This window comes from Scyliorhinus canicula, chromosome 8 (assembly GCF_902713615.1).
Source record: "Scyliorhinus canicula chromosome 8, sScyCan1.1, whole genome shotgun sequence".
NCBI classification, from domain to species: Eukaryota; Metazoa; Chordata; class Chondrichthyes; order Carcharhiniformes; family Scyliorhinidae; genus Scyliorhinus; species Scyliorhinus canicula.
The window spans coordinates 100,133,178-100,151,754 of record NC_052153.1 but is presented as its reverse complement, the minus strand read 5'-3'; the positions used below and the strand labels follow the sequence as shown (position 1 = coordinate 100,151,754).

Here is an 18,577-nt window from a genome sequence, read left to right as displayed (position 1 = left end):
TTCTGAAGAATTATATGACTCTAAGGACGGACTTCATTTTTGGACATGCTTTTCATTGTTTTCAACAGTTTTTCAATGTTATAAAGTTGTGAAACCATGAGTTAACAGCAAGATTTAATTGTCTATTATCCTGTTGTGCCCAGGTTTAATAAATGGAAAGATCTATTCTCCATTTAATCTTCCTTTTCTTTTCAGTTCTAAATACGTTAGTCATGAAGCTGCTGCCCTATGAACATTTTCCTGCTGCAGTTCCAGATTATCCCATGTTTCTGATTTTATGCCACTATAAACAGAGTCATTGATGTTAACATTGTAATTACTGCCTTCATGGAACAATAGTTCCTTTTAAACCCAAGAGACAACACTCAAACAATCAGTGCCCTTTGCCTTAGTACTCTGTACTAAGTTGCTCAATGCTGTTGTAAAGTTCAAGATATTTATAAGCATTAAACACAAGGTAGGGTTTGAAAAAAATGTACAGCCTTTTCTTGGTATGTGTCCTTCACAATTATTTTTCAACAGTTAATTATTTCCCAATTTGAACCCGACCAGCCCAGCTACAATGAAGCAGGCTCCAGTTGAAAGTCTGTTTTACACCTGATCATTTTGACACACCAGTGAAGCCAATCCAGAGGAAAATCAGTTTAGGTATAAAATTGGTGGTCGATCCGAACACATTTTTCTCCCGCCAGGTCTGTTAGATTTGAATCAGCGCATAGGTTTGTAAACATTTTCTTGGTAGAGAGATAAAGAATTTCCATCACAATATTGTGAAAAACCTGAGAAATCATAGACAGACTATTGGCCTGGCCCTATGGCGTGAGTTTGCGATTTACTTGGATAACAAATGCATCTTTGCACTCTGTTATAAATAAGCAAGAAAGATAATTGCTAAAGAATAAAATCAGGGCTCCTTTAAGAAGAGTGGGGGGTTATCCAGTTTAATGTTTTATTTCATTCATCTGTTTTAATATGTCATATAGCAATTATTAAGCAGTATATACACAGAAAGTTTTACATAATACAAATTCGGGACACATCCAAGGGTCAAGTGTTTCTTAACCCACTTAATCAGATACAAAATGTTTTTCCCCGAGCTAAATGTTTCTGTAGTCAAGCAGTTTATTTTGCCAAGCCTTCGAGGTTGCCTTGAGATTGCAATAACTCAGCTGATGAAAGCCATGATTCAGGTTAATGACTCATTTGTGTATTGAGCCTAAGAAAAACATATGCAGGGTTGGTTGATACAGTGCAGTATGAGACAATGATTTGCATCGAGTGGTTCAGGGATGATGAAGAATTCAAAGGGAAGATTGATTAGGATGTGGGTGGGAGGTAGTGCAAAGTTCACAAAGCAGTGATCAAGCTATTGAAAGTCCTCTGAGGAACACTTTATTAAAAGGCACTGTGACAAAGATAATGCTTTCCAGTTATACACTCCTCCTTCAATCCAAGACATTAATTATGAAATGAGTGATGCCATTCCAGATTCATCGTTCCCCATCCCAAGTCGTTGCACATAAACACCAGCTGAACCTTTTATTTCCCTCTGACTGGGAGACGTATTCTCTGCAGTGACTGCTGAAAGACGGATAGTAACTTGAGAAATCTGTCACATCCCCAGTGAGCTTGAGCAAGCAGGCTTTGCACTTCCTATAATAGGGAAGAAAGAAATGGAAACTATTAGCTAGTCCTATGGAGCGCTTGGTTAGTTTTGTCAGTTGGTATACTGCACTATACCCACTAGAGGTTTGAAACCAATTTATCTATTTGCACGTAGGGCAGAAAAAGATTTGCATCAAGCTGGTTTAATCTTAACCTTGAGATAGTTCACAATAGGAAGTTTAAACAATGAAGCAGCCTGCATTCATCTACCAACAGAATAGGTTTTAATATGTTGAGCTCAGCATTTTAAAAATTTTGTAGTCAGGGAATTTACCTTTGGGTAATTTGCCAGGGGCCCACTGAATATGGGGGCCCTGGTAAAACACAGAAGAGCAGACACATAGCCCCGGATTAATTTCATTCACATCTCATACTAATATTGTTTGCCGCGTTGCTACTTTGAAATGTTTCTGTGTAGTGTCTTAAGGGAACCCAAAGGTGCTCACTTGTTTTGGTTCCTTATTTCTGTGTCTGTTTGACTACATGTTTATGTTTTGATGGATGGGGAAGGTTTGAAGGACTGTTTTGTGCATGTCCACATTATTATCTGAGCGCATGGCCACTGAGTTGTTAATCTAGCTCTGTTTATTGTAAAGGGAAATCTTCTACCCTCCAAAAATGCAAATGGGGCTGGATTCTCCCAAAATGGGGCTATTTCCCCACGCTGGCGTAAAAACACTGGCATTACATTCCCCAGTTTCCTGCAAAAATAAAAGTTCGGGGGGGGTGACAGCAGGGACCCGGAGAGCTTCACGCAGCTTCGGCTGTGGATATGGGCCCCCGCACGTCCGGTTCCGGGACAGCGCATGCGCACATCCTTGGCCTCCAGTGGCCGCGCCAAGCACCATGGCGGACTTGGACCACAGAGGCAGCTCCGTAATATAGGTCTCCCTGATTGGCTGCGCGCCCCTGCATTGGACCGGCCCGACCTGTGCCCCGGCCACCCATAAGGCCCCCCCCTTGCCCAATTGCCCTTCCCCACAACCTGAGTGGCCGCGGGCTGAGTCTGCAGCTGCCATGCGAGAGTCACGACCGGCTAGACCATGTTAGTTGGCCAGTCAGGAGCGAAGCTTCGTTGGGTGGGCCTCTGGCAATGGGCCCCCCAGCCGCACTGCCTAATTCGCGGACGCGTGGATATTCGGGGGCTGGAATTCCGTAGGGTAAGTTGATTCTCCGCCCCTGCGCAAAACGCAATTTCGGCGCGGGGCTGCAGAGAATCCAGCCCATGATTTCTATGGATGCGGAGAAGGCATTTGACCGGCTGGAGTGAAAGTCCTAGCATGTTTCAGCTTTAAGCCAATGTCCATCTCATGGGTAAAATTGCTCTATGCTGCCCCCAACAGCATCCCACCTTTTCAGGACCACGTGTGATTGTGAGGACCAGTCCAAAGATGTGCAGGTTAGTTGGATTGGCCATGATAAATTTCCCTTAGTGTCCAAAATTGCCCTTAGTGTTGGGTGGGGTTACTGGGTTATGGGGATAGGGTGGAGGTGTTACCCTTGGGTAGGGTGCTCTTTCCAGGAGCCGGTGCAGACTCGATGGGCCAAATGGCCTCCTTCTGCACTGTAAATTCTATATGTAATGCGGTGAATTCAGTATATTACCGGCTTGATAGGGGCACGATACTCGTTATCTCCGTTGTTATTTCTGGAAAGGCATAGTAAGGGGAGACAGGGAGCACAGGGTATTTTTCTATGTGGACAATCTGTTGTTATGTCTCGGATCCACTTGTATGTATGGAGAAAGTAATGGGACTATTAGGGAAGTTTGGATCCTGTTCAGGTTATAAGCTCTGTGTCGAAGAGCGAAGTATTTCCAGTGAATTCTCAGGGGAGGTGTGCAGATAGAACATAGAACACTACAGCGCAGTACGGGCCCTTCGGCCCTCGATGTTGCGCCGACCTGTGAAACCATCTGAAGCCTATCTGACCTACACTATTCCATTTTCATCCATATGTCTATCCAGTGACCACTTAAATGCCCTTAAAGTTGGCGAGTCTACTACTGTTGCAGGCAGGGCGTTCCACACCCCTACTACTCTCTGAGTAAAGAAACTGCCTCTGATATCTGTCCTATATCTATCACCCCTCAATTTAAAGCTATGTCCCCTCGTGTTGGTCATCACCATCCGAGGAAAAAGACTCTCACTGTCCACCCTATCTAACCCTCTGACTATCTTATATGTCTCTATTAAGTCACCTCTCAGCCTTCTCCTCTCTAACGAAAACAACCTCAATTCCCTGAGCCTTTCCTCGTAAGACCTTCCCTCCATACCAGGCAACATCCTAGTAAATCTCCTCTGAACCCTTTCCAAAGCTTCCACATCCTTCCTATAATGTGGTGACCAGAACTGCACGCAGTACTCCAGGTGCGGCCGCACCAGAGTTATGTACAGCTGCAGCATGACCTTGTGGTTCCGAAACTCAATCCCCCTGCTTATAAAGGCTAGCACACCATATGCCTTCTTAACAGCCCTATTAACCTGGGTGGCAACTTTCAGGGATTTATGTACCTGGATGCCGAGATCTCTCTGTTCATCTACACTACCAAGAATCTTGCCATTAGCCCAGTACTCTGCATTCCTGTTACTCCTTCCAAAGTGAACCACCTCACACTTTTCTGCATTAAACTCCATCTGCCACCTCTCAGCCCAGCTCTGCAGCTTATCTATGTCCCTCTGTATCCTATAACATCCTTCAGCACTATCCACAACTCCACCGACCTTCGTGTCATCTGCAAATTTACTAACCCATCCTTCTACACCCTCTTCCAGGTCATTTATAAAAATGACAAACAGCAGTGGCCCCAAAACAGATCCTTGCGGTACACCACTAGTAACTGAACTCCAGGATGAACATTTGCCATCAACCACCACCCTCTGTCTTCTTTCAGCTAGCCAATTACTGATCCAAACCGCTAAATCACCTTCAATTCCATACTTCCTTATTTTCTGCAATAGCCTACCATGGGGAACCTTATCAAACGCCTTACTGAAATCCATATACACCACATCAACAGCTTTACCCTGATCCACCTGTTTGGTCACCTTCTCAAAAAACTCAATAAGGTTTGTGAGGCATGACCTACCCTTCACAAAACCGTGTTGACTATCGCTAATCAACTTGTTCTTTTCAAGATGAATATAAACCCTATCTCTTATAACCTTTTCCAACATTTTACCCACAACCGAAGTAAGGCTCACAGGTCTATAATTACCAGGGTTGTCTCTACTCCCCTTCTTGAACAAGGGGACAACATTTGCTATCCTCCAGTCTTCCGGCACTATTCCTGTCGACAAAGACAACATAAAGATCAAGGACAAAGGCTCTGCAATCTCCTCCCTGGCTTCCTAGAGAATCCTAGGATAAATCCCATCTGGCCCAGGGGACTTATCTATTTTTACACTTTCCAAAACTGCTGACACTTCCTCCTTGTGAACCTCAATCCCATCTAGCCTGGTCGACTGTACCTGAGTATTCTCCTCGACAACATTGTCTTTCTCCAGTGTAAACACTGATGAAAAATATCCATTTAACGCTTCCCCTATCTCCTCTGATTCCACACACAACTTTCCACTACTATCCTTGATAATTGGCCTGCTCAAGATGCAGTTTTGGTACCTGGGCGAGTCAGCATGAGCCCTCCAATACAGCTCCCAGAGGAGAGTGTTCCGCATCACTGTGGTCTACTGTGCTCCATACAAACTGGTACGAGCAGCTGGACCATGAGTTGGAGGAATGTTGCATCTCCTCGGATGAGTGGGAGTTCAAGGAGGACAGTGAGTGACAATCTGCAGAGGAGATGGAGAAAGGGGTGATAGCCAGGGCTCGCATTGGGCACAGGGCTTGAGAAATACTCATTGCCTCACCGTTTGAAGAAGACCAGGATTAGAATGTCAAGACATCGCCCACCATGGGGTCTAACGTCCTCTCTGGTTGTGAGGATGCCAAGGGCTGAAAACGTGTGAGAGTCTGTCCGCCTTGTCAGTAGGTGGAGAAACACATTGGGGCCCCTGACCTCGGAAGAGGCAGCAGCAGCCGAGAAGAGTCATTCAGCCTCTCTGGAGCCCGAGATCATCCGATTCAGTGGCAGGTCGTGCTCAGTCCTAGTGAGGTGCCTGCGGGGGGCCACCATGATGGTGGCTACATCCATGGGCAGGGTGCTGCAGGAGAATGATGTTGACTTGCGGTGAGGACAGAGCCATGGTCCTCTTCTCCTCCAAGAAATGTCGGACTCCTGGAATGATAAGTAAGTTTGCAGGTGACACCAAGACTGGTAGGGTGATTAACAGTGAAGAAGAGGGTCATAGGTTACAGGAAGAAACAGATGGGTTGGTCAGATGGGCAGAGCAGTGGCAGAAGGTATTTAACCCTGATAAGTCTGAGTTGATGCACTTTGGAAGAAGAAACAGGACAAGGGAGTATGTAATGAATGACAGGACACTAGGAAGCTCAGAGGAACAGATGTTCACGTATTGCTGAAGGAGGCAGAATAGCTGAATAGGAGAGTTAAGAAAGCATATGGGATGCTCAGCTTTATCATTCATTGCATAGAATATGAGAGCAGGGAGGTTATGTTGGAACTGTACAGAACTTTGGTTAAGCCACAGCTGGAGTACTGTGTGCAGTTCTGTTCACCTCACTATAGGAAGGAAGTGATTGCACTGCAGGGGGCACAGAAGACATTGACCAGGATGTTGCCTGGGGTGGAGCATCTGAGCTGTAAGGAGAGACTGGATAGGCTTGGATTGTTTTCTTTAGGGCAAAGAAGGCTGAGGGGGGATATGATTGAAGTGTATAAGATTATATGGGGTTTGGACAGGGTAAATAGGAAACAGCTGTTCCCCTTGGTCGAGCGGCCAATCACAAGAGGGCATAGTTTAAGGTGAGGGGCAGGAGATGCCGAGGGAATTTGAGAAAATAAATTTCACTCAGTGGGTGATGAGAATCTGAAATGCGCTGCCTGGGAAGGTAATGGAGGCTGGAAACTCACAATCTTTAAAAAGTACTTGGATGAGCACTTGAAACACCATCACATTCAAGGTAATGGGACAAGTGGCAGTAAGTGGGATTAGGGGTAGTTATTGTTGGTGCAGACTCGCTGGGCCAAAGGGCCTTTTCTGCGCTGTATGACTCTGTGACTTTAAGCCTGGCAGAGAGCTGAGTACGACCTGCCACTGAATCAGATGATCTCGGGCTCCAGAGAGGCTGAATGATACCTCTCAGCTGCTGCTGCCTCTTCCGAGGTCAGGGGCCCCAGTGTGTTTCTCCACCTATTGATGAGGTGGATAGACTCTCGCAGTTTTCAGCCATTGGCATCCTCATAACCAGAGAATACTGGGTGACATGAAGGCCTGATTGTTGATGTTGGGGGTGGGGGTGGGGGTGGAGAACATCCCTGGATGGGGGTTGGGGGAGGGGGGGGGGGGGATGGCATTACTGTGTCATCAATGTGTGAGGTGGGAGAGATATAGCACTGACATTTTCACACTCCACACGGATGAAGTGCTGAGTTTGCGCGGGGAGTTTGCGGAGCATGACGCCATGACATGACAGCGCAGAGGCTCTTTATGGGTGTGCAAGGTGAATTTTCATGCAAATCAGTTATTACAATGCTGACTTATCTCTACTAGTGCCTAGGTTCACTGATGTCCACTAGGTGCCAATCGGTTCTTAGTCTTCCTCACCCTCCCACTACGTCTAGGTATTTCCCTAGAATCCACAGCTGAGGTTGAGGCGGTCTGCTGACTTTGATACCCTGTTGCCTGAGATGACCTTAACAGGTCTCCCTGGAGGGCCGGGACCTTGAGAGTTCAGGCCTGACTTTTGGCTGCACGAGTGTTGTAGTTCTATTCTCCTCGGTGTGCGGGGCTGGAGGTGTATCTCTCACAGGAAGGGGTGTGACAGATGAGTTAAACACCCTCAAATTCTCCTGGATGGAAGGTCCCGGGTTGGACTCCTGCTGATCCTCTTCCCTTCAGGTGCCCGGTGGCCCCTCCATGGAATAGAGGGGCAGCTGGAGTGAGATCCTGAAGCTCCACCATCTTTTGGTGCTGACACTTGTGGATTCCCACTGGTGCCTGCACCATGCAGCTGAAGCCCAGCACCATGAAGGTCATGAACTGAACCATGGAGTGCACATCCTGCGCCAAGGTCTCCATTGCAGATGCCCCTCTCACACTGCTGGCCTCATTGTGTTGCACCGGTGGCACCACCTCCTTGAACAGAAGGCGAAGTGACTCCTCCATCAGCCTTCCAGTCCGAGGCGGGATGCTGCTATCCCTTACTGTTGCTCCTGACTCTATCTTTGTATTCCCAGCAGCTCTTAAAATGACCGCACCCGGGGGCACATCAGCAGCCTGGGGCTCAGCAAAGTCCTGGGCTCGAGCATCCCTCCAAGTGCTGCATCGCTGGGATGTCCCTGGCTTTGCTTGCTGTGGATCTTCAACTGTGAGGTGCTCACCAGTGAGTGACTCAGAAGCCTGCCTACTTCTTAATCCCACCAAGATGTGAGTATCTGCGCTGTGGAGCGTGCGGTTGGCAGCTGTGATGCCTCTTGAATGCTGATCTCCAGGATGTCTTCCCAGAGCTCCTTGAGTCTGTAGTGTCCAGGGGCCGCGAGGATGGTTCAAGCTGGCCTTCTGATTGATCTGCAATGGAAGGAAGATGGCATTAGTGCAGGACAGGGAAACATTGCTAAGAAAACACAAAATAGGAATGAAACTGGATGGACCACCCGGCATTGAATCATGCACTGGAAATGACAATGGCAAACCCAGCCCTGTCAACCCTGCAAAACTCTCCTTACTAACATCTGGGGCTTGTGCCAAAGTTGGGAGAGCTATCTCTCATACTAGTCAAACTACAAGTTGGCATCGTCATTCTCACAGAATCATATCCTAAGCTCCTACGTAATTGCTTAGAGTCAGTGGACTGGTCCATATTTAAGAACACAGCGACCAACCTAAACAAGTATGCCACCACCGTCACAGACTTTAGCAGCAAATGTGTGGACGACTGCATGTCAAAGAAAGTAGTACGTACGTTCCCTAATCGGTAACCATGGCTGAGATTGAGTCGCCATTGAAGGCCAGGTCCGAGGTGTTCAAGTCAGGTGACCCCGACCTATACAATTAATCCAGATAAGACGTCCACAAAGTCATCGGAGATGCCAAGAGACAATATCAGACCGAGCTAGAGTCACAGACCAGTGTTACAGACTCTCGGCAGTTGTGGCAAGGCTTAAACAACATAGCGGATTACAAAGCAAAGCCGAGCAGAATCTCCGGCACCAGCGCAAGTCAGATTGACCTTCCTGGAAGTGAACCCTCGGAAGGCGACGGGCCCAGATGGGGTCCCTGGTCGAGCATTCAGATCTTGTGCAGACCAGCTGACAGATGTGTTCGGTGACATCTTCAACCTCTCCCTACTCCATTCTCAGATCCCCATCTGCTTCAAGAAGACAACCATCATACCTGTGCCAAAGAAGGACCAGTCAACGTTCGTCAATGACAAGCATCCGGTGGCCCTGACATCGATCGTAATGAAGTGCTTTGAGAGGTTGGTCAAGAGGCACATCGACTCCATATTCCCAGAATGCCTAGATCTATGCAATTTGCATACTGCCGCAACCAGTCCGCAGCAGACGCCATTTCACTGGCCCTCCGGCACTCATCCCTGGAGCATCTCGACAACAAGGACTCCTACATCAGATTCCTATTTATTGACTACAGTTCCGCCTTCAACACCATAATCCCAGCCAAGCTCAAATCAAAGCTCCAAAACCTAGGACTTGGCTCCTCACTCTGCATCTGGATCCTTGACTTTCTGACCCATAGACCACAATCAGTAAGAATAAACAACAACACCTCCTCCACGATAGTCCTCAATACCAGGGCCCCGCAAGGCTGCATATGTAGCCCCCTACTATACGCCCTTTACACACACGACTGTGTGGCAAAATGTGGCTCCAACTCCATCTGCAAGTTTGATGACGACACAACCGTAGTGGGTCGGATCTCTAACAACGGCGAGTCAGAATACAGGAGGGAGATAGAGAACCTAATGGAGTGGTGTAACAACAACAGTCTCTCCCTCAATGTCAGCAAAACTAAAGAGCTGGTCATTGACTTCAGGAAGCTAAGTACTGTACACACCCCTGTCTGCATCAACTGCGCCAAGGTGGAGATGGTTAACAGCTTCAAATTCCTAGGTGTGCACATCACCAAAAATCCGTCCTAGTCCACCCATCTTGATGCTACAATCAAGAAAGCACAACAGCAACGAGACTTCCTCAGCTAACTAAGGAAATTCGACATGTCCACATTGACTCTTACCAACTTTTACTTTTATTTGGCTGCATCACAGCCTGATATGGTAACTGCTCGGCCCAAGACTGCAAGAAACTTCAGAGTCGTTGTCACTGCCCAGTCCATCACACGAACCCGCCTCGCATCCAATGATTCTATCAACACCTCCCGCTGCCTGGGGAAAGTGGGCAGCATAATCAAAGACCCCTCCCACCCGGCTTACTCACTCTTCCAACTTCTTCCATCGGGCAGGAGATACATAAGTCTGAGAACACGCTCGAACAGACTCAAAAACAGCTTCCCCGCTGTTACCAGACTCCTAAACTGCCCACTTATAAACTTACCTGATTAATACTACACTCCTGTACGCTTCACCCGATGCCGGTGCCTATGTAATTACATTGTATACCTTGTGTTGCCTTGCTACATATTTTCTTTTCATGTACTAAATGATCTGTTTGAGCTGCACACAGAAAAATACTTTTGTACCTCGGTACACATGACAATAAACAAATACAAATACAAATATCTTACAGTCAATGTCCCATACACCACTATCGCCATTCATGGGTATGTCCTGTCTCACCGGCAGGACAGATCCAGCAGAGTTGGTGGTACAGTGGTATACTGTCTGGAGGGAATTGCCCTGGGAGTCCTCAACATCAACTCTGGACCACATGAAGTCTTATGGCTTCAGGTTAAGCATGGGCAAGGAAACCTCCTGCTCATCACCACGTATTCGCCACCATCAGCTGATGAATCAGTACTCCTCCATGTTGAACACCACTTGGAGGAAGCACTGAGGGTGGCAACAGTGCAAAATATGCTCTGGGTGGGGGACTTCAATGTCCAAGGATGGATCGGTAGTACCACCGCAGACCGTGCTGGCCGGATCCTAAAGGACGTACCTCCTAGACTGAGACTGTAGCAGATGGTGAGGGAACCAACAAGTGGGGAAAACATGCTTGACCAATTTTGACCATACCTCACCAATCTGCCTGCTGCAGATGCGTCTGTCCATGATACTATCGGTAGAAGTCACCACCGCACAGTCCATGTCGAGACAAAGTCCCGTCTCCACATTGCGGATACCCTCCATTGAGTTGGGTGGCACTACCACCATGCGAAATGGGTAGACTTCGAACAGATCTAGCAACTCAAGACTGGGCATCCATGAGGCACTGTGGGCCATCAGCAGTAGCAGAATTATATTCAACCACAGACTGCAACCTTGTGGCCCAGCATATACCAGCATAAGGGGCTGGTTTAGCACAGTGGGCTAAACAGCTGTCTTATAATGCAGAACAAGACAGCAGCGTGGGTTCAATTCCCATACCGGCCTCCCCGAACAGGCGCCGGAATCTGGCGACAAGGGGTTTTTCACAGTAACTTCATTGAAGACTGCTTGTGACAATAAGCGATTATTATTGTATACCCCACTCTACCGTTATCACCAATCCAGGGGGTAAATCCCGGTTCAATGAAGAGTGTAGGAGAGCATGGTAGGAGCAACATCAGGCATACCGAAAAATGAGGTGTCAACCTCGTGAAGCTATAATACAAGACTACTTGTGCGCCAACAGCATAAGCAGAAAATAATAGAGGCAAACGATTGTACCACAAACATCAGATCTAAGCTCTGTAGCCCTGCCATATCCAGCCATGAATGGTGGTGGACAATTAAGCAACTCACTGGAGGAGCATGCTCCACAAATATACCCATCCTCAATGATGGAGGAGCCCAGCACATCTGTGCAAAAGACAAGGCTGCGGCATTCGCAACAATCTTCAGCCAGAAGTGCCGAGTGGATGATCCATTTCGGTCTCCTCAGGAGGTCCCCAGCATCACAGATGTCAGTCTTCAGCCAATACGATTCACTCCACATGATATCAAGAAACGGCTAAAGGCTCCTGACAATATTCTGGCAATATTACTGAAGACTCCAGAACTGGCCCCACCCCTAGCCAAGCTGTTCCAGTATAACCACAACACTGGTAGCTACCAAGCAATGTGGAAAATTGCCCAGGTATATCCTGTACACAAGAAACTAGACAAATCCAACCCAGTTAATTCTCCATCATCAGCAAAATGTTGGAAGGAGTCATCAACGGCACTTATCAAGCGGCACTTACTCAGCAATAACCTGCTCACGGACACTCAGTTTGGCTCTGGAGGGTCACTCAGCTCCTGATCTCATTACAGCCTTGGGTCAAACATGGACAAAAGACTGAATGCCAGAGGTGAGGTGAGAGTGACTGCCCTTGATATCAAGGGAGCATTTGACCGAGTATGGCATCAAGGTACCCTAGCTAAACTGGAGTTAATGGGAATCAGAGTGAAACCTCTCCATTGCTTGGAGTTATACCTGGACACAAAGGAAGATGGCCGTGGTGGTTGGAGGTCAATAATCTCAGCTCCAGGACATCACTGCAGGAGTTCCTCAGGGTAGTGTCCTAGACCCAACCATCTTCAGCTGCTTCATCAATGACCTCTCTGCTATCATAAGGTCAGAAGTGGGGATGCTTGAAGATGACTACACCATTTGCGACTCCTAATATAATGAAGCAGTCCATGTCCAAATGCAGCAAGACCTGGACAATATCCAGGCATGGGTTGACAAGTGGCAAGTTACATTTGAGCTGCACAAGTGTCAGGCAATGACCATCTCCCTATTTGGATGGCAAATTAGGATCTGACACAAAAAATGAGACCCAATTTGGAAGAGGGCTACTGCACAAACCATTGACAGCTGTACAGAAGCTACTACGGATATTTCTGGGGTAGAAATTTGGATACCCCTATTTTTGTGTGCGAGATCTCTGCAACTGAATGGTAAGGCCTGCAGAGGCCCCGATATTAGGCTTTGGGCCTCATTTCCATCAAACTAGTATGACGCAAGGGGCGTGTTGGCAAAGAGTGTTGCAGTTGCCTTCTGGTATATGAGGACCAGGTCAGAAGAGATCTGGATGCAGTGACCCACATTAAGGGTACTTATTGTTTGTGTTCTGTGTTGTAACAGTTGTAATGACGAACACAGAACAGACAGTTGTTTAACTATAAAGATGATTTATTAATAATCACGTGGAAAAGATAACTAAGGAACTACAATACAGACAATGGCTACTAAATGAATTCAGTGAATTCTCCTGAAGCTACTCTAAGTGCGACTGTCTTCTTGTATGCCTTACTACCAACTGCAGGTGTGTTGAGTCACGTGAAGAATCTCCATCGCCACCGGGTCGGAGAATCGCGGGGGGGGGGGGGGGGGCGGCGTGAAACCCGCTCCTGCCGACTGCCGAATTCTCCGGCGCCCGGGATTTGGCGGGGTGGGAATCATGCCGCGCCGGTCAGCAGCGCCCCCCCCCCCGACGATGGGCCGAATGGACCTGGCTCCGCGGGTGGCCTCTGGGGGCCTCGGAGAGGGCATGGGGGTATCTGGCCCCGGGGGGGTGCACCTATGGTGGCCTGGCCCATGATCGGAGCCCACCGATCCGCGGGCGGGCCTGTGCCATGGGGGCACCCTATTCCTCTGCGCTGGCCGCTGTAACGGTCCGCAATGCCTGGCGCGGAGATGAACCCCCACCCCTGCGCATGCGCTGGGATGACGCCAGCACACGCTGGCGCTCCCGCACATTCACCAACTTACGCCGGCCAGCGGAGGCCCTTCCGCGCCGGCTGGTGTGGCGCAAACCATTCTGGCGCCGGTCTAGCCCCTGAAGGTGTGGAGGATTCCGCATCTTCGGGGTGACCCGAAGCCGGAATGGATCACGCCACTCCTTCACGCCAAAGTAGCCAACCCCGCCAGTTTCCGAAGAATCCCGCATGATCTGCATTATCATTTTACACATGTCATGTATGCAGATGCAGCTGTGCTTCACACAACATGATATGCCTGATGAATGTTTCCTTGGGCACAGCTTATTGGACATTCATGACGACATTGCCCCGTTGTTCTGCCCCATTGATCTTCTGAACTTTTATAGGCTGCTCGATGTTGTTTTAATTTCTGGAAGACCGTTTTTCTGGCAGGTCTGTTGTGTGTTATCAGCTTGTTTGGCCTTTTAACGCGATGCGGCCAGAAGCTCGGTTTTCTTGCAGGTCTCTTTTTACGGCTCTGCTTCTTGCTGCACCGTCATATGCTTTTTGGCCTGAGGGCCACGTTGCTGCTGCCATCCTCTTCAGTACCACGGGTACTGAAAGTGGGTAGACTCCACATTCCTTCTCGCCTTTCTTTTCATGTGGGAGATCTTTTGACCGGGCTTCTTTTTCTTTTATCTTTGGTTACACCCATCATGCCGCTGGACTGTGCCATGGGACTAGTTGCTTGTGGATCGTCTGCTGTGCAGGCTGACCCTGGCTCATCCTCCACCATAGCTGCTTTTGGAGCCTTAGCTGGACCGATGTGTTTTGGTTGATCCATGGTTGTGTCCACACGCTGAGTTGCAGGCCCATCACCTGGTGAAACGGTAGCACAGTGGTTAGCACAGTTGCTTCACAGCTCAAGCGTTCCAGGTTCGATACCCGTCTTGGGTCACTGTCTGTGCAGAGTCTGTACGTTCTCCCCATGTTTGCGTGGGCTTGCTCCGGGTGCTCCGGTTTCCTCCCACTGTCCAAAGATGTGCAGGTTAGGTGGATTGGCTATGCTAAAATTGCCCTTAGTATCCAAAAACGTTAGATGGGGTTACTGGGTTCCAGGGATAGGGTGGAGGCGTGAGGATGGGGTGGAGGTATGGGCTTAGGTTGTGTGCTCTTTCCAAGGGCCGGTGCAGACTCGATGGACCGAATGGCCTCCTTTTGCATTGTAAATTCTATGGTTCTATTGATACCAAGTTAGGTGGGAGGGTGAATTGTGATGAGGATGCAAGGATCCTACAGGAAGATCTGAACAGGTTGGGCAAGTAGGCAAATCAATGGCAGATGCAGTATAATTTGGATAAGTGTGAGGTTATTCATTTTGGAAGCAAAAACAGGAAGGCAGATTACTACCTCAATGGTTGTAAATTGAGAGAGGGGAGTGTGCAGCGGGTCCTGGGTGTCCTTGTGCACCAGTCACTGAAGGCAAGCATGCAGGTGCAGCAGGCGGTAAAGAAGGCTGATGGCATGTTGGCCTTCATTGCGAGAGGTTTCGAGTATAGAAGCAGGGATGTGTTGCTGCAATTGTACAGGGCCTTGGTGAGGCCACACCTGGAGTAATGTGTGCAGTTTTGATCTCCTTCTCTGAGGAAGGATGTTCTTGCTCTCGAGGGAGTGCAGCAAAGGTTTACCAGACTGATTCCAGGGATGGCGGGACTGTCATATGAGGAGAGATTGACTAGGTTAGGATTGTTCTCGCTGGAGTTCAGAAGAATGAGGGGGGATCTCATAGAGACTTAGAATTTCAGAACTGGACAGGGTAGATGCAGGGAAGATGTTACCAATGATAGGTGTGTCCAGAGCCAGGGGTCACAGTCTGAGGATTCAGGTTAAACCATTTCAGACAAAGATAAGGAGACATTTATTCACACCAAGAATGAATAACCAAGTGAGCTTGTGGAATTCATTCCCACAGGAAGTAGTTGATGCTAAAACTGTGAATATATTCAAGAGGCGGCGAGATATAGCACTTGGGGCGAATGGGATCAAAGGCTGTGGAGAGAAAGCAGGATTAGGCTATGGAGTTGGATGATCAGCGATGATCGTGATGAATGGCGGAGGCTCGAAGGGCCAAAAGGCCTCGTCCTGCTCCTATCTTCTATGTATATATGTATCTGTGAAACGTCCAGAGGTGGCATAGTTTTGGATGACTGTGCAGTGACAGTCAAGTCTACAACTTCAGGAGCAGTCTGCAAAGCCTTGCACTCTGATGTCTGAGTTGGATCAACGCCCCCAACGTTGGGTGCTACTCCTTCATTTTGTGTTTGAGCCCCACTTGGTGGCTCATCCTCACTTGATATGATGATGTATGGGTTGTCTTTTGCTGAAGAGTCGATTAGTGTCTCATCCTCATCTGATAGATGATATATGTTTTGTCTGTCGTTGTCGAACTGCAAGCAGATGTACCCATCTTCTCTTCTTGCACGTCTCTGGGTGGTGTGGCCTCGAGTATTGGGGAGTCCACTGAAGGAACCATTTTGTGTGCAGGAGATGATTCACCATACGTCTCTGGAGCCACGTTATCAATTATCAGTTTATTCGCAGTTGAGTTGCTGTCATCTGATGTGTCTGCTATTGCAATCTCACTTTCAGCCTCTGCACATGCCATTTTAGGGCTTTCACATTATCGGTGTGTTGCGCAGACCGGGCATCCCTTGTGATCACCTTGTCACTCCCGCCAAACCACCTGAATAGCGTTTCATAGTCGTCCTCATCTGGTTCACTATTTGAGTCTCTGCTTTCCTCACCATGCTCATTGTAGTTCTCATCATCGGAGTCACTATAATCTGCAAAGGCTTCTCCTGTCAAGTAGGACATCGCACATGGAATTATGTGTTCACACAGGAGATTACCCATTTCAAAGTCGACAGTGAGTCTTGCTACAGAAACTTTACTTAACGCTCCATGCTGTGGAACTTCAGGAGGACTGAACAAATTGAACAAAGAGTCATTTGGTATAGTTTTGCAAGTACCCCGACCCTTATGCTTCTGCTTCGTTTTAATGGTTTTCAGTGTGACATTTTTTCCTTTCTTCCAGTCGATCTAGCACCCTGTCATCCCGTGATTTCTGGTTCGTCAAAGAATCAAAAGTCGAACTCGTCAGGCCGGGGCTCCATCTGGTATACTTTCGTGACTACCTCATTTGTGAAATATTCAATTGGCCCAAACTTAAACTCCAGAGTGAAGCTCATTGGCTGTTCAATCTCTGGACAATTAATGTTCATATCTTGTAGATGCTTTAGTATAGGCTCATCATGCTCCTGTACCATGTCACTGAGCAAATTCTATTTCTTGAAGACTGTTAACCAGAAGTCAAGAATTCCCTTTGGATCCTCCATTGCTTCATCTGGTTTGTTGCCATCCACATTAAATTTTGCTTGTATCCCATCAGATAACAATGCCTTTATATCTTGTTGCCAGTCACAATGATCCTCTGTCGCAACGTTGCTTGGAATGTACAGCTGCTCAACTAGGTTCAAGGCCTTACAAGCATCCGCTCCGATGATGAACTCGCGTTCCATCTCCACAATAAAAAACGGTATGATGTGACTTCTGTTGTGTACCCATGCTTTGTGTTCACATACAGCCAGTGTTGCAATATCATTCTCACTGTAGTCTTTCAGCAGTCTTATTTGATTGTCGACATTCAGTTTAACCGGCAGCCCATGCAAATCCGACAGACTGAGGTGGTTGATCCTCACTCCCGTGTCGAGCTTGCATTTTAACAATGTGTCGTTCAGCATCACTGGAATTGTCCATCTGCCTTTGATGGTATCAGCTTCATCATCACTATTGTCACAACTGGTCAGTGAGACTTTTCATAATCGGACTCATTGCGTCATTGGTTGAAATCAGATCACTGAAAAACTGTTCTTCAAGGGACACCTCATCAACTGCGTTGCCAGACCCTGTTTGGTCCACTGAAGGACGCAAAAAAAACATTGCTTCGCAAAATGATTTCTGCGGCCACACTTGGAATATACTTTCCCAAATGTTGGACATTGCCGTAGGTCATGCCGATTACCAATTGGCACAAGATGGCAGACCCGGTCGACTGCTTAAAATGGCCGCATGCACTGAGACCATGTTTTTTTATTGAACTACGTCACAGCGCTGATGGCGCTGGCGTCTACTTCTAGATTAGTGGCAGCTCACCAGCAGCCAGTGAGCTGTGCAGACAGCTCACTCGCATGGCAGGTCTTGATAGCATTTTCTAATTTCAGGTCTTCTTTGAATAAAAATCTCTCACGTGCTTTATTATTTGACATACCAAACAGTATCTGGTCACGGATCATTGATGACTTCAGAGTACTAAAATTGCACGACTGCACCTTCAAGCACAAGTCAGTTACAAAACTATCAAAAGACTTTCCTGCTGTTTGGGTATGTGTATGAAATATGTAACATCAAATGTTTTGTTTATCTTCGGAGAGCAATGCTGATCAAAGTACTTTATGACTTCATTGTAGCTCTTGCTTTCCTCTTTGCTGTCGAAGGCGAAGGTATTATATTTCTATTGCTTGAGGACCTGCTACAGTGAGCAGTAAAGCAATACACCTCTCATCAGGCTGTGCCTGCAGGCTAAGGGATGTATCACAGAGTTTACATTGCTGCTTGAACACACGCCAATTTTCCTCTACATTACCCAAGACTTGAAGTTGGTGGGGTGCTTTCAAACCTTCCATCTCTAACTTCACAGTCTTTTGTTGCGGTGAGTCGCAGGTGGCTACAGTTCCCAGGTTGGCCAAAGAATCTTCTCTTTTCATTCTTCAGCCTTTTTTGCCCTGTCTTCACCGTTGTTATCTTTAGGTGTTCTGCACTCTTGGTACCATGTTGTGTTTTGCGTTGTAACCGTTGTAATTATGTTCACAGAACATACAGTTGTTTAACTATAAAGGTGATATATTAATAAACACGTGGAAAAGATAACTAAGGAACGACAATACAGACAATGGCTACTAACTGAATT

At 47.5% G+C, this 18,577-nt stretch overlaps 1 long non-coding RNA gene across 1 annotated transcript in view; it reads right to left on the bottom strand.

The window, feature by feature from the left end:
• Positions 1–922: 922 nt before the first annotated feature.
• The window catches only part of LOC119970412, a 33,538-nt gene continuing 15,883 nt past the window's right edge, over positions 923–18,577 (bottom strand). Inside the window, exons 2-3 of the long non-coding RNA XR_005461607.1 lie at positions 8,129–8,315; positions 923–1,653 (exon numbers count right to left, since the gene is read on the bottom strand). This is a non-coding gene — a long non-coding RNA (uncharacterized LOC119970412). The remainder of the gene's footprint in view (positions 1,654–8,128; positions 8,316–18,577) is intronic.